The sequence below is a fragment of the Dioscorea cayenensis genome, chromosome 19 (genome assembly GCF_009730915.1).
Source record: "Dioscorea cayenensis subsp. rotundata cultivar TDr96_F1 chromosome 19, TDr96_F1_v2_PseudoChromosome.rev07_lg8_w22 25.fasta, whole genome shotgun sequence".
Taxonomy (NCBI): domain Eukaryota; kingdom Viridiplantae; phylum Streptophyta; class Magnoliopsida; order Dioscoreales; family Dioscoreaceae; genus Dioscorea; species Dioscorea cayenensis.
The window spans coordinates 18,730,567-18,744,665 of record NC_052489.1 but is presented as its reverse complement, the minus strand read 5'-3'; the positions used below and the strand labels follow the sequence as shown (position 1 = coordinate 18,744,665).

General features: G+C 32.9%; 1 long non-coding RNA gene across 1 annotated transcript; it reads right to left on the bottom strand.

The window, feature by feature from the left end:
- Window positions 1-235: 235 nt before the first annotated feature.
- On the bottom strand, window positions 236-1,631 carry LOC120249853. Its single transcript, XR_005532893.1, has 3 exons — window positions 1,611-1,631; window positions 1,327-1,399; window positions 236-482 (listed from the first exon to the last, which is right to left on the bottom strand). It is a non-coding gene; the product is annotated as an uncharacterized LOC120249853 (long non-coding RNA).
- Window positions 1,632-14,099: the final 12,468 nt, after the last annotated feature.

The following is a 14,099-nucleotide window of genomic DNA, read 5'->3' as shown; positions in this document are numbered from 1 at the left end:
AGATCTACATCCACTAAATAATCATGTAAAATATAACATGCAAAAATGATTTTCCTTTTGCGTTTCCAAATCATATTGTGGCTTTATTGAGTTCTTAAGAACACCACATGTGTCACGCCCCGAACCTAACCGGGCACGTGGCAATCGCCACGACGACAAGAAGTGGGTCCCATAGCGACCCCACATTCAGGTCGCCGTAAGGCTCAATATAAACCTGTTATCACAATTATATAACTAGAAGACAACATAATAAAATATCACAAATAGGGTTCCCTAGTACTAGGAACCCTAAACACAAGTAGCAACAATAACAGCACAAACCAGGGTTTTAAGATACAACCCGAAAATATAAATACAAGAACCACATATAAGGTCAAGTCTAGTGGATCCATAGAGGTTACATGCATACTATAACAAATCTAAATAAGAAGTACAGATAAACCTCTACTGCTGCACAGCACAACTCTGTCCAACGTCGCAGTCTGAAAAGATAAAAAGGGGAGTGGTGAGTAACAGAGGTTACCCAGTGAGTGGTGTCAGCATAGATATAAAAGAGTGATAAAGTATTTCAAATGGTAATTCAAAGAAATAATAATAGCATATAAAATCAGTTCCAAGTATTCAACATATTAACAAATAACACAAGATTCATCAATAGTAAAAATCAAATAACATTTTAAAAACATAATGAACATAGCTCCAAAAATACAGTCGGGCCTAAAAGCAGTTCCCACACTAATCGTGGCGCATGACTAGTCGTGGGACCACCAAGGAGTTTTTTTAAAACTTTTTAAAAATTTAAAAGGGTGCCTTTCTTTGGTGTTGGCCATCGAGATCCCCGTGTGGTGACCCCGGGTTTCTCACATAACGTAACCCCCTCGCCAATGGCTCCGCGCACCTCTTGACCGGGGTAAACCCGAGAGTTAACCACGCCCGCCTCCCATCGAGCCGGACCATGGAACCCCACATCGCAGTTGTCGGACTAAAGTCCACTGTCACCATCAAAACTAAATGCCACAACATAATTCTTTCTAACTTCCAATTCAAATAATCCATCATACAATGTTTAAATACGGAAATGTACATCAAACCATATCTCATTTGCATATAAATACGGAAATGCAAGTAAACATGTTTCTTTCAAATAAATAGGTATAAGCATTCTAGTTTTAACCATTTCAAGTAAATTCGTACTCAAAATATATATATATATATATATATATATCAAAGGAAGTCAATTTATCATCAAGTTTATGTGATAAAACACATGAAGAAATACTTTAGTACTCTTATTAAATCTATGCAATTATAAATTTAACCACTCACTGAACCAGTCGTCTCGTCCTGAGACGCACTCACTGATCGGCGAGCTCCTTCCCCTTGGAGGACGCTTCGCCACCTAGATACAAGCAGGGAATTCAAATTTTAATGAACATAAGAATGATAATCACAAAAAAATGTATAAAATACGATTATACATGTCTAATACAAAATATTAGGGTTTTAAGGCAAAACATCGTCATTTTGGATCCAAACGATCTCAGAATGGAGTAAAACTAGTTCCAATGAGTTCAGGGTAAAAAGAGCTTCAATGTGGACCAAAGAAATACCAGAAAAGGCTCAAAATTTTCGGTGCTACAGTAATTTCGAAATTGCTACAGTAACCCGAACCTTATACTATGGATTTTCTCCCAATTTACAACTCTAAATCGAAAATTTTCTTCTACAACATCCTCATACATGCATTATAAATCATTGGCTTCAATTTAAGCCTATGGATCATCATATTCATGGAGAAATCAAAATTTTTTTATATTTCTAAAAAAACAAGGAAATACGGGTGAAATACAAAAACAAAAAAACATTGGATATAAGGCTTACGGATTCGGGAGTGAGAGAGGAATGAGTTTGGTATTGAAGTTCACGGAAATTCTCGCTGAATCTAGGGGTATGCTCGGCCGAACAAGAAGAACAAGAAGCAAGGAAGCAAGAAGTGAAGAAGGAAAAAGAAGGTTCCAGGTTTTTTTCTCTCTCATTCATTTCATAAAAATAGGAAATGACCTAATTGCCCTCTTAATAGAAAAAAATCATATAAAAATGGATCCAAATGACGGAATTGCCCCTGATTTTTCACATAAAAGCTACCATGCAAACATGCAAAAATGCCACTACTACTAAATGACCATTTTATCCCTAATGCAAGCATAAAAAAAAAAAATCTAAATAGGCCCGAGGTCTAAATCAGGACAGGGTACAACAACATGCTTATTCAATAGCATTGCAAGGATGCATGTTGAAGATTACATAACTCACATACATTTTGTGGTGAATTTCTTGAATACTCCTTCAAGTGATATTACTTCCCTCTATAAGATGTAATAAGTTCACTTCTCAACTTGAAGCCAACATCAACAAGATAATATTTTCCTAAAGATAAATTGATCTTTGCTATTATCTTGTGTTACATCATGCGTATAACTATCTTCTGGAATTTTGAGAGAACAAAACTTTAGTTATTGAATTTCTCATAATTCTAGAATCAAATGTTATACCTTTCTATGCAACACATACAAGAATTTCAAATCAAATATGCATGTAGCTAACACATTTTTTGTTGGGTAATCCTTTCTCCCACAATACTTGGGAGCTTTTGCACTAGAAACTTCTACATAAATATGTGTTCCATCAATGGCACTAACACAATCTTGACATTAAATTTTATATTTCATGGTTAGCATACACATATTTTTAGTTAAATTGCAATTCACTAATAATGTCATAATAAGTAAAGTATTTTTGCAAGTAATTTCTTGGAAAATACTTGTAAAGTTGGTCTAAGATCATAGTCTATAATGAACATATCATACAATTCTTGAAAAGATGTTGGACTCATTCTTATCAAACTATGGCATAGATCACTTGAAAAGTAAATGTGACATTAGTTTATCTCTTGCTTGGTCTAATTCAAACCATATATATTTCACATGTGACTTGGCATCTAATATGTCTAGCACACCAATTATAATAACAACAACTTGAGTTTTTTGCTAAATGGTGCAACTATTGCAATTTCATGAAAAAATTAACCAAGATAAGTTTAGTCAACATAATTTTTTCATGGAACATTTAAATATAAAAGGTTTACTAGATCAAATTGTGACTTAAAAATAGAAGAGAAAAAGATAATATTAATAGCAATAAAACTAGCATACATAGTTATGTTTCACATAATATTAGCACAAATTATAAAAAGGACCCCCCATAGAAGGATTACAAGAATACTAGAAAATGAAGAAACACATTATTCTACAATAGAATTTTGTTATCTTAACTCTAAAAAAAATAAATATTTTGATATAAGAAAAGTGCATTAAGATCCTCCTAAGCTTTTCCATTGTCACCTTACAAGACTAAATCCCTTTTTTTGACTATCGTTGAGAGCCCTAGAAAGTATACTTTACTAAATTTGCCATCCATATAACAAACATACAACCAAAATCCCATCTTATACATACTATGCCAATCAAAACAAGCAATGAACATGTTCCAAAGCTTCAATTAAAAGAAACATTAACTATTCTAATCTAAATTCAAAGATTTGGTTACAGTGCATTTCTCTAACAATCCAAATTCCATAATTTTCCTTCTGATGATTGATCGCACTATCACATGCATGGGCTAAGAAAGTGCACTAGTTGTCAAAATATAGTGTGTGAATAGAGTATCTTATCGCATGAGGACTATAAGTACTAGTACTAACTATTGCCTTATTATATAGCCTATCAAATAATGGTGTATTCAAGAAAAAAAGAGAACTAAATTCAAGGAAACTCTAACATGGAAATAGCTGTTCGGGAGGCAATCAATTATAAAAAAGAGGTATCCAGATAAAGAATTCACTAGGATTTCTCTTGCAATGAGGCTTTGATATAGATACTAGAACTAAGTCTTTTGAATCATAGAGCATCTTAATTTATGTTGATAACTTTCTTAAGTCTACTAACAACTAATCCCATATGAAGATCATTTGAAATCTCTTTCTAATTTAATCTCTGTATGATGACATTAACGCTCTGCAAATATCTCTGTTCGATTTAACCCTAATCTGGAGGATTTATGACAACCTATTTCTAGGTGCGCCTATAATCCCTTCCAACTATGCTAGATCTACATGAGAAAAATTTCTCAATCTCAACACACAAATCAAACATGAATTAAAGCTCTTGTTATCTATAATTCATGACAAGGAAGCACATATGGTTGAATTTCAATAAATTTTTATATAAAACTTATATATAGAAGTCAATTTACAAACTACATCCTAAGGTTCATCAATATTCAAATACCCCAGAATGTTTGTTCCTTATCATAAAAGAACACACAATTAAATCAAAGTAAAAACAAAAAATCTGCAACCTTCTTTTTTCATTGGAATCCTCTCCAGAGAGAGGCTTTCTTCACTTAGATGTGTGTTAGGTCTCACTGATATCATTCCCAAGATCTCTTCTCGACGGCACTATTAAACCATAGAAAAGTCCTCTAAAAGTTTGCCCAAAAGGTTCCTTTAGAAATCTATCCCAAAATTCAGCAAAACCCTAGCATAACGACCTTTTATGGTACTAGAAATAGGTTGAACACAAGGTTAACCATGGCCATGGTTCCAAGCTATGAACTTGGTCTACAAGTTATCTAAGCCGAAATATTCAAATATCTATACATGTGCAATATGGGTGTGATGAACAACATGGCCACATCCATAGTCTTGGTTGTTTCTATGTATCTCTTTGAAAAGCACCACACTTCTCTTCTATAGCATTTAATTGAGATTTAGGAGCTTTAGGTCAACATGACTGTGACTACGGTGTTGTATATGAATGTTTGACTTTATGGAGCTTTGATTCTTGATCAAAACACCTATTAATTACTCCAAATATAAATTGTGTTCTAAATACCTCATAGAGGAGAATTAAGCACCAAAAATGAATAAATTGATTAAAAGAACAAGCAAAGGGATTTAAATCATAATATTAAGACATGTATACTCAAACACTTATCAATGCCAACTACTATCCCCAAATCCTGTAAAAGCACCACTACACTGCCAATCAATCCATGCATCATTAATTTCCCCTTAGGATCCAATTACCAACAAATAAATCAAAAAGTTGCACAACAACAAACACAACATCACTATTCAAGTTCAAAAATAACATTTAATAAACAAGAACAAGTTTTAAACTAGTAAACACGATCACAAAAAAGGATTTAAGAAATAAACCTAGAAATCCCAACTACTGTGCAACAGCTCTAGAGATCACACTGATGTATTGATGGGTGGGGGATTGGAGGTATTCATCGGATCAAGTGCTTTTCTAGTTTCGAGTATAAAAAATATAGCAATTAATTTCTTACTAACTTGATCCAACAAGCAAGGACTAGGGCTCTGACAAGGATCCTAAATGCAAAGGGAAAGCAACAAAAAAAAGAAGGTTTTATTGGTTTTATTTTTCTCTATTGTTGTTTGCTACTTACTCTCTAATTATTAGGAGTAATAGTGGCATATTGAAAAATTATAAGGGGCATATTTATCTAATGAAATTCAAAAAACCTTCCTAACCCCCAATTTGGAGGGTTGAAAAATGGGGTAAAATTGAGGTTTTTAATTACCATCTACAAAACCTCCTCCCCGAACATGTTTTTCTAGAAAACACCACTTTAACTTACTTCCAATAACCTCTAGGAAATTAGACCTTTAATAAAACATCTAAATCAAGTGATTTGCATCACATTTTCTAATTATGCATGTGTATCACAATGTTGCAAGTGCATAGTGTCAGCCTATCTAAGCTCTCGAACGAAATGAAAATGAACGTGTATATGAGCATGTATGTGCTTATTATGATCCTGCATTATTAGATTCTTTGAAAGTTTGATTGCAAAGGTATTATCACAACAAATAATAATTAACTCGTCTTGATTCATACATAGCTTTCCCAACACATTTTTCAACTATACTGCTTGACGTGCACTTGTAGCTACAATTATAAGCTTTGCTTTTGTGGTAGATAAACTTCCAATTACTTTCTTGATGACCATGATAATGCTCTTGAACTTAGTAAAAACGTTTGACCCAAAGTGCTTTTTTTATTTTTTATATCACCAACATAGTTGATGTCGATGCAAGCAATAATTCCTTCATTTCCTTCCTTTTTAGAGAAAGTTAAATACAATTGTTTCTTTCAAATATCTCAAAACCTTTTTCACTAATAGTAAATGAAGCTCAATAGGATTCTCCATATATCTACTAATAAGACTCACCATAAACATCATGCCTGCTCAAGTAGCAGTTGTGAGATACACAAAGCTATCTACAATTTTCTACAACCTGTTTATAATAAGCTCCTGCCCATTTTAACTCCATCTTCATCCTTCATGAGTTTAAGGCCATAAAAGATTAGATTATGTACATAAGTACTTTTATCTAATCTAAAATGTTTGATTACCTCCAATACATATTTTTTTATTAATAAAAACTATTACAACCCAAACCCAAGCCGATGGGCCTAGAGTGCAGTAAAACAGCCTCACACGCGTAGGACAGAGACCCATTAGGTATGCAAGGTCTCAAAACTATAACATGATTAAGAAAACAAATACACAACATTTCAAAATGCATGGTTCAAGGTCTACAATATAGACAAAAATAATAACTCAATCTACACTAAGGGGGTACAACTGCTATTCAACAACCACCCCTAAGCTTCTTACCATACTTTTTTATTCTTGATTTGAAAAAGAGTTATGTAATGACCACCGTAGAATTAAATGCAATGGATTTCATCGGCTTCCCCTTTTTGAACATTTTGGATTTAGCAGAATGGTTAGGCATGAGCTTTGCAATGAATGGCCACCTTAGTGAGATACTTTTCAGTTTTGCACTATAGTTGTTCACTGTAGTATATGGTACTATAATGACTATTTGTATATAATATTGTAGCAATTACTATGAGTTTTATTTTTAGTGGAACTCTTGAGTAGTGATTTGTATAAAGTAAGGAGATGGTTGTGACGTGAAGAAAGAAACAGGAGAAAGAGATGAATAGGAAAAGGGAGAGAAAAAAAGAAGAATAGAAGGAAGGAGAAAAGGAATCTAGGAGTTGAAAGGATGTGTGATCATAGGGAATTGGAGCCCGTCGAAGTGAAAACGTCATAGCTACGTAAGTTAAACTTTGGACTTTGATGTTCAACATGATTGCTTCAGTTAGGTGATGGTTACCCACAGCAAGTACACAGGTTGTCAAGTAATACCTCACATAGATCGTATTGATCAACAAGACCAAGTAAGTATTTCTACTCAATTTTTATCTATTATCTAGCCTACAACTTGAAGTGGTGAACGATGAGAACTAATGAAGATAAACTAACCAAAATAAGACCAAGATTTCTATTACATACACTTGGCACACAAGGGTGGATCAAACATGACGATGGGGTATCCGAACAAAGAATCCTCCTAGGATTGTTATTAAGCCCTAAACAAGGATGCTCTAATGTTGAATTAAAGAAGGTTGGATCGAAGGTATCCTAAACTGTATTGAACCCTTTCTCTAGGTAATTAATACCTAATGCCATATGATGCTGATACAGTCACCTTACAATTGCATTACACTCTAGAGAACCTTAATTTGGGAGGAATGTGGGTATTTAAGCCTTAGTACCCCATCTCTAGGTGTACGCATGAAACCTTTCTAATTACGGTAGATATACATGGAGTGAGTTTCTTAACTTGTCACTCACGCAAATCAAAATGTAATTCTAGGCTCTTGCAATGTAGAATAACATGGTGATAAAGAACTCACAATTAAATCTCAAACCAACATCAAATTAAGAAAGTTTAACACCCAAAGTTACAGAACATCAATCCTAGGGTTCATTGATAAGTGTGTGAATATACATATATTTCTATCAATTCTCACACTCAAATGGCATGCTAGTCGATATTTTATTTGGAAAATGGTATTTAATTTGACGTTATTATGATTAAAGCAATTTTGGAGCAATTGTCTGTGAATAAACTCCCTCAGCATTAGGAAAAGGAGAATATGCCAGCCAAGAAATCTTACTATCCCCTTACGGTTGTCCTTACTACCTTAAGTGTCAGACAGAAGATCTTGTCGAAAGACTTCACTCTTAACTAGAGCTTAAGAACAAGATAGTGAAGTTTACGAGCAAAGCTTATGCAAGTAAATTGGCTAACAAGGGTTAGGCAGAGAAGCACACGGGTAGGGTTTACTCCCGTAAGGTAAGCCATAAGGACCAGAAAAAAGAGATTATGGTCCAAGGCTTACACTCATAAGCTAGATCGTATCACCCAAATAGAAGACCTTACATGTGAAGGTTATGGGTGTAAGCTGCCTGTAAGGCTTGCCACTTTTCATCTCTAGGTTGATACGGCCTTGTTCTTACTCCTATAAATTTCCTGTAAGTGAAGTGGTGTAAATAGATTTATTGAGGGGTTTGGATACATCTTTTGGTGTCTAGACAAAGGGAAACAAAGGGGAAGGCTAAGGAGAGTCTTTCTTCACTATTCGTACGGGAATCGAGAGCATCAAGTTTAATGAGCTTCCATCGATGAGCAATCTTGCCAGCGTTTGTGGAACTCCATTGGTAAACCTGACCCCGGTTTGATTTCAGTTCAGTTTTGGTTCGAACTGGTTGTTCAAGTTTTTATAAATTTTGGAACCAAAACCAAACCGTAATTAAACAGTTCCTATTCCGATTCCGGTTTCAAGGCGATTTGGGTTTCAGTTTTGATTCCAAACATCCAGCTACATGTTGCCTTCATTATATTTAAAGAAAAATAAATCTCATTTTTACAAAAAAAAAAAAGAAGCTTAAACTACACAATCTACATCATGGCATCTAAATGCCTTCAAATCCCACTAAAATGACAAATACAAATTTTAGTCTAACTCTTTCACAAATCCACCAAAATAAAATATAAATAAAAAATATGACCAACCAAAAAGAGGGAAAAATAAACTCAAACTGCAAATATATAATTTATGATGATCAAAATGACCAAATCTACATAAACATGAGGCAAAGGTGTAAAAGTTAAGACACAAAGACTAGAGACCCGAGAAGAGCTCCTTGAACCTTTGTTCTTTTCTCACCGGCCAAGAAACTCGCCATGGATGAAGGATTGAAGCCTGAAGCAACAAGAATGAAGATGCTAAGACAAGAGAACCAAGAAGAGCTTGAATTTTTGCTATTTTTTTCACCGATCAGCAAACCACCATGGATGAAGGACTAAATCCTGAAAGTATAAAGCTATGCAATGATATAGAAATTTTTTTTTCCTCTGGCTCTCTTAGACTTGGACTTGGAGTCTTGGACAACTAGCTTGAGATATCTTGATTAGTCCTTGGTTTAATAGTTGTGTTAAATATTTAATTAAAAGATTAAACCGGCAATCTTAAGATATTAAGATAATATTTGTTCTTATCTTCTTGCTTTGAAGTCAAGCCTAAGAGGCAATATCTCACAATGTGACATGCCAATATGTAATGTTTTTTTTAAAGCAAAGAATCTAAAGATCTTTTTTTTTTTTTGAAAAAAATCCAAAGGTTTTTCATTTTATAAAAATCATCATCAATATTTAAAATAAAATTAATTTAAAAAATAGGTTTAAATGTTTTTCAAATTCCAATAATCTCTCTCTCCTCCATACAAAATCAAAATTAATCAAGCATTAAAATTAAATAGCTATTTCAAATATTAATTTTTCCAATAATGGTTTACATTTTATTTTTAATCACTACCTATGGTGCCATCCGTGGTCTGATCATCGGGAAGATCGTAATTCAATTCTTGCTCCAATTGTTGTTGTTGCTCGAATTCTTGTTGTCTATATTGTCCTCTGCTCCAATAATCAACTCAAACTTAAGCTTCAATTGACTATGGGCTCATAGCCTTGCATCTAATATGTTTCCACTTGCACTGAACTATTGTACCACAACAACTGTAGAGACTGGTGTTGAAAGGATTTGTTTGGCTACACACTACAAAAAAGCATTGGCAGTAGAGACATAAATTTTCCAATGGAACTTTTCCATTGGTGAAAGTCAGTATCACTGACGGATTTTGTGACGTAATTCCAACGGAAAAGATTTAGCACCTTAGAACATATTCATGACGGAATTTCATATTATCACCAACAGAATATTCTGTTGGTGATAGTTTCCATCAAATTCCATTGGAAAAAACATAGGACTTCGTGATAAAAACTATGTAACACTTCAAGGACAGATTTTCCATCATAATTCTTTCGATGAAAGGTATTAATTCTGTAAAGGATTAAAAAAAACATTGTTATATATTGGAGACATAATTTTAGAGTATCACAAATGGAATTTTGAATTACCATTGATGGAATTTTGTATTATCACCAACGGAATTTTTATTATAACCAACGGAATTCGATACTATCACCAACAAAATTTTGTATTATCACCAATGGAATTCAACAGAATTTTGTATTATCACCAATGGAATTCCATCCTATCACCAACGAAATTTTTATTATCACCAACAGAGTTTTTATTATCACCAATGGAATTTGATAGTATCATCAATTAAATTTTGTATTATTACCAACGGAATTCGATACTATCACCAACAGGATTTTGTATTATGACCAACGGGTCTTGAGCTTCTGGATGATGAAGATGAACATAATTTTTTTTTTGCCAATGGTTGATACCCCTTAGGAAATGATGACAATGGAAGTTCAGAAGAGATGTCATTTTATTCAAAATTAATACCACAAATTCTAGCATAATCATCATATAATTCAACAAATAAAGTTCTAAAATTAATACACAAAAGAGCAATATCAGCTTTTAGATTAAAACATGTATAATAATCATCTAAATAATCTTTTAAACCATATAACTTACAACGTGGATCGAAAACAGATGCAAGCAAATAAATAATTGGAATATTTGTAAAATAATCACACCATTTTGCCTTCATAACACTACAACAAGGTAATAATTTTTCGTCACTAACAAAATCAGGTAGTGCACCAACAATATTAACACTCTCAATAAGGAATACATGCGTCGTAGGATAATAAACACCAGATAAAATACTAGTAACATCATTAAAAACTTTTAATAATTGACAATTTTTTGTACAAATATCCCTATGATGAAGATAAAGAATAATATTACTAGCATTATATTGCATAAAACTACATAATAAACTTTTATATTTTTTAGTTTGAGAAAGTAATTTATACATAGAATTCCAATGAGTAGGAACATCACGAGAAAATTTTATAGGATGTTTGCCACGAGGAATGTAAAATTTTGACCATGCTTTCATTTGTGATGGATGCCTCCACAAATAAAGAATTGTATTCCTAATAAGCTCAATAAAACATTCAAGTTCTTTTAATGCAGCTTGAACACATAAATTCAAAACATGACAAGCGCATCTTTGATGAAAAAATTTACCACAAAAAAGAGGTTTGCATAAAGTTGTTATAACTGCAGTATTTTTTGGAGCATTATCAAACCGATTGCAAAAATTTTATTTTCAATTTCATACTCTTCAAAAATAGTTTTAAGCAATCTAAAAATATTATCAACAGTATGAGATTGATCAAAAACTCTAAATGCAATAATTCTTTTTTGCATGGTCCAATCATCATCAATAAAATGACAAGTTACACCCATGTAAGAATGCACTTGCCAATGATCACTCTAAATATCAGAACATATTAAAATACGACCTTCAAAATTTGAAAAGTATTTAACCAAATTCTTTTTTACTTTTTAATAAATTTTAAAAAGTGCACATGTAAGAGGTTCTAGGAACGCGGCATTCAGCCAGATTTAATGTTTTATGACAATAGTCAATGAAACCCATTTTTCACCAAAAGAAAATGATAAATGTTCAACCGCAACCATTCTAGCTAATTCTTCTCTATTATTTGCATCGGTATAATGAAATAATCGATTACTGGAAGTAGCATACCTTGAAATTTGTGTTTGTGATAATGCTTTTGCTGCTTCAGCTTCATTAGGATGTTGCTTCTCTATATGTTTCCTATACGTACCATAACCTCTGGATTTACTCCAAGAATAGGTTTTACCACAATAATTGCAAATGGCCATTATAGTTCCATCAGATTGTTCCACTTTCTTCATTTGCTTTGTGAATAAATTGGATTAAGGGTGCTTCTCTTACTCATTTTGAGATTGATGTATGCTTGGAATTATTGGATTGGGCATGCCATCGGAAGTTGTGGCCGTTGTGGGTATAGAGGTATCTTGAATATTTAAAAAATCATCAAAAATTTGAGGAGAAGTATGAATGGGTATGTTAATATTTTTACCTTTGTGAGAAGAAAAGGAGCTTCCACTTGCCATTAGAAAATTAATTTTGTATAAAAAATAAGTATCTAATTTATAAGAATTGGAGATAAAAAAAATTAAAAGAATTATAAAACAAATTTAAATAGTGAATTTGAGAAAATAAAATTGAATCAACATCTTGAGACAATTGAAGATGGAGGGGATTGAAGATTGCAAGGTAATGAGAGGGAAAAATATTTGTTTGATGAATATTTATAGGGTAAAAAAATGATAAAAAAATTAGAAAAACAATTCTAAATCAATTTAGGTTTTAAAAAGTGGGTTGAACAATTGAATGGTAATAAAGACCATTGGGGCCGACCTAACGGTCTTTATGATCACTAGATTGCAATTCATTGGGCATGTTTTTAGAGTTTTAGTCTTAGGTGGTTTGAATTTGAATAATTTTAATTTAGTGTAGTCTAGGCAATCTTGCTTTTAGTCTTTGTTAGATTGTAAATTAGATTATGATATGTAGGCTTGTAGGTTGTAGCTTTTGTTTATAACTTATAAGTAGTTATGTTAATCAAAAGCCTTGATTCTAATTTATGTCATATTAGTATGCATTAATAGTCACAAAGTACTTATAGCCTATAGCACATGCCTAAATGGGGAAAAATTTGCATGAGACTCAAGATTCAAGAATGTTGGCTGATTTTTTTAATAAATATAATTTTATATATTATATAATTTTTATTTAAAAATAAAAAAAGAACTGAAACCTGCAGTTTGGTTAGTTTCAGTTCTGGTTCCAGTTTACAACTCTTAAGAATCTTTACCGGAACCTTAAAAGTCCGGTTCAAGGTTCCAGTTTGGAACTTATACAATGATTACAATTCTGGTTTGGTTCAAATAGTAACGGTTCCAGTTCGGTTCATTGGTTCAAACCAAACCAGGGTCAGGTCTATCCATTAGTGCTTCTTCACCAATTTGAGGAGAAAGGCTTGAGGGAGTGTTTAATATTAATCTTTATGTCTTTCTTTTCCTCTAGATTAGATTGTAGTTCACCAATAATGGAGAACTAATTTCATAGTGTTTGGACATAGATGATTTCTAGGGTTTTATTATTTTGAAACTTGGTTGTAAAGACTTCAATCATGATTTGACTTTTATATTGCAATATTGTGTTTAGATTCAATTGTGCGTGTGCTTAATTATCTTGATTTTTATCATTGTGAAGGCCGAGAAATCTTGCGTGATTTGCATGAGTGATGGTCGAGAGATCCACTATGCATAGATCAAGGTGTAATTATCAGAATAGTCCCTCTACTCTTGTCACATTGTTCTTTTAGTCCCTCTACTATGATTTAAGCCTTTTTAGTTCATTTACCCTTCGAATCAGTGTAATTAAGTCCAACCGAGTAACGGTATCACTTTCCTCATTTAATCATGCTTATGTGGCATTTTAATGAATAGAATAATAATGAGGAAAGAATATATAAAAAAACAACACCCCATCTCAATCGGATCCAAAACTCTCATTGGTGTTACATGAGAGTTACATATTCAGATCTGATATTAGATCCGAATCCCAACTCCCAAGATCTCCCTCCATCCTTCCTTAACTAATACCCAATCTTTATCGAAATCCTAGTTTTTTCCCTAATTCACAATCATCGTTGTCACACCATTAACTAGGGAAGGTTCAAACCACAACCATTAGCGCACATCACC